The sequence below is a fragment of the Macaca fascicularis genome, chromosome 6, assembly GCF_037993035.2.
Source record: "Macaca fascicularis isolate 582-1 chromosome 6, T2T-MFA8v1.1".
In the NCBI taxonomy this organism is placed as follows: Eukaryota; Metazoa; Chordata; class Mammalia; order Primates; family Cercopithecidae; genus Macaca; species Macaca fascicularis.
Window position 1 is genome coordinate 104,725,243 of NC_088380.1, and position 3,361 is coordinate 104,728,603.

The 3,361-nt window shown below is 44.9% G+C and overlaps 1 pseudogene; it reads left to right on the plus strand.

Annotated features, from left to right (window-relative positions):
• Positions 1 to 363: 363 nt before the first annotated feature.
• Positions 364 to 1,466, plus strand: LOC102118489 (actin, cytoplasmic 1 pseudogene; annotated as a pseudogene).
• Positions 1,467 to 3,361: the final 1,895 nt, after the last annotated feature.

Below are 3,361 nucleotides of genomic sequence, written 5' to 3' on the forward strand. Positions count from 1 at the left end.
GAACTAAGAATAGGTAGTTAAGTAGAATATTCGTTTTTTGTTTTAAAAAAGGTTCTATCTCAACAAGACCATAGGTTATTTTAAGTGGATTAACAATGGAAAAGTAACACATTAGGAATGGGACAGGCATAACACTCTGATTGGTAGAGAAAAAAGATGATATTCTTGTCAAAACTGTAATCAGAAAATTTTTAGACATGCTCAGCTAAGTGTATTAGTCCATTTTGATGCTGCTGATAAAGACATACCTGAGACTGGGAAGAAAAATAGGTTTAATGGATCGCTGAGACCACATCCACCCTGCGAGCACAAAGCCACCTCCTCACGGCTCTGCCAGGCATCCACACCCCCAGCTAACTCATCATGGATGATGATATCGCCCCGCTCCTCATCAACAACGGCTCTGGCATGTGCAAGGCTGGCTTTGCAGGTGACGATGCTCCCAGGCCATCTTCCCCTCTATCATGGGTAGCCCCAGACCCCAGGGCATGATGGTGGGCATGGGTCAGAAGGACTCCTATGTGGGCGATGAGGCCCAGAGCAAGAGAAGCATTCTGACCCTGAAGTACTCGGTGCAGCACAGTATCAACTGGGATGACATGGAGAAGATCTGGCATCACACCTTCTACAACAAGCTGCCTATGGCTCCTGAGGACCACCCCATGCTGCTGACCTAGGCCCCACTGAACCCCAAGGCCACTCATGAGAAGATGACCCAGATCTTGTTCGAGACCTTCAGCAACACCCCAGCCATATACGTGGCCATCCAGCCTGTGGTGCTGTCCCTGTATGCCTCTGACCTTACCACTGGCATTGTGATGGACTCTGGTGATGGGGTCACCCACACTGCCCGTCTATGAGTGGTATGCTCTCCCCCACGCCATCCTGTGTCTGGACCTGGCTGGTCTGGACCTGACTGACTACTTCATGAAGATCCTCACCGAGCAGGAGCTACAGCTTCACCACCACAGCCGAGCAGGAAATCATGCATGACATCAAGGAGAAGTTGTGTTACATCACCCTGGACTTCAAGCAGGAGATGGCCACGGTGGCCTCCAGCTCCTCCCTGGAGAAGAGCTACGAGCTGCCTGAACTTCCAATGGCCAGGTCATCACCATCAGCAACGAAGGGTTCCATACTCCCCAGGCGCTCTTCCACCCTTCCTTCCTGGGCATGGAATCCTGTGGCATCCTACTGTCAATTCCATCATGAAGTGTGACATGGACATCCGCAAAGAGCTCCATGCCAACACAGGGCTGTCTGGTGGCACCACCATGTACCCTGGTGTGGCAGGATGGGGTGCAGAAGGAGATCATCGCCCTGGCGCCATTGCTCCTCTGGAGAGTTAGTACTCCATGTTGATCAGTGACTCCATCCTGGCCTCACTTTCCAGCTTCCAGCAGATGTGGATCAGCAAGGAATGCGACAAGTCCGACCCCTTCTTCATCCGCAGCAAATGCTTCTAGGCCGATTATAACTTAGTTGCATTACACCCTTTCTTGAAAAAAAATAACTTGCGCAGAAAACAAGATGAGACTGCATGGCTTTCTTTGTTTTGTCTTTTTGTGTTGTTTTTTTTTTTTTTTTTGGCTTGACTCAGGACTTACAAACTGGAACAGTGAAGGTGACAGTAGTCGGCTAGAGGAAACATCCCCCAAAGTTCTGCAATGTGGCTGAGGACTTTGATTATACATTGTACTTTTTTGATAGTCATCCCAAATATCATGAGATGCATTGTTACAGGAAGTCTGTTGCCCTCTTAAAAGCCACCCCACTACTCTCTAAGGAGAATGGCCTAGTCGTTTTCCCAAGCCTACAAAGGGGAGGTGATAGCATTGCTTTCGTGTAAACTATGTAATGCAAAAATTTTTTAATTTTCACCTTAATACCATTTTATTTTGTTTTATTTTGAGTGATCAGCCTTCATGGTCCCCCTCTTTTGTCCCCCAACTTGAGATGTATGAAGGTTTTTGGTCTCCCTGGGAGTGGGTGGAGGCAGCCAGAGCTTACCTATACACTGACTTGAGAGCAGTGAATAAAAGTGCACACCTAAAAAAAAAAAAAAAAAAAAAAAAAGATAGAAAGAAAAATAAAAATAGGTTTAATGACAGGGGAGGCTTCACAATCAAGGCAGAAGGCAAAAGGCACTTCTTACATGGTTTTGGCAAGAACCAGAGAGAGAGAAAGAGAGAAAGAGAGAGAGAGAGAGAGAAGTGAAAGTGGAAACCCCTTATAAAACCATCAGATCTCATGAGACTTATTCACTACCACAAGAACAGTATGGGAGAAATTGCCCTCAAGATTTAATTATCTCCCACCAAGTCCCTCCCACAACACTTGGGAATTATGGGAGTACAATTCAAAATGAGATTTGGCTGGGGACACAGAGTCAGACCATATCATTAAGTAACTATCTCTTGTACGTATTTAGGCTGCATTCAACTGTTTATTTTTCTCCTATATGTGTTGCTCTGGAAGCCCAAGTCTTAAAACTGGAACCCTTGCCCTGGAATTGAGAAACTCATTGACTATCTCAAGTGCTGGCGCTAACCTCAAATTACATTGGAGGTGATTTCTATCTTTACAAGTTCCATCTGAGCTCTGTTACCATATTGGGCTGCTTTCTCTTCTGGTTTTCATTTCCTTGTTTGTTTCCTTCACCCCATACACCATTTCTTTAAATTCTCCTTAATTTCAAAGGCCTGGACAGAAAACAGAAATGCATAAGACTTGACAACTCAGTAGGAGCTCTGATTTTATCCTGATAACATCTGGACATAGAAAACAGGGAGGAAGTGAACAAGATGCAAATTGCACTCTTCTCCCCACCCAAAGCCATGAGCCCTTCTCTGGATCCCACTCACGTTCCTGAAGCCAACAGACTGCATGCTCAAGAGGTTTAGGCCTTGAGAACTTCACGGGGGAAAGCCAAGGAAAATGACCCTGCTGAAGCTGATACAGCACATCTGCTTGTCTCACGGCATTAGTCATTGGATTTCTGAAGCACTAAATAATAACTCACAAATTCAAAGCAAGTTATTCATTAAATGAACTTTGTGCAAAGATAAATAGGATAGATTAATGAAGACTCTGATGTACAAGTTTTCAAACTAATTGCATGATTGAGATTGATTAGCAACAAATATTTGGTAAGAAAAACAAGTCACACCCTATAGGGTGAAGGGTTCTACCCATTGTCTATTTCCAGAATGGTGAAAAGACTACACCAGTGAACTGCTCCAGAGCAAAGTCCTGGCAGTAGCAGAGCCTAAAATTGCCTTTATAGCTGCTGTCAAAAGAGCGGATATCCACATTAACTATTCTGGATCCTTATTCTGATCATAGTTTCACAGCTAGACTT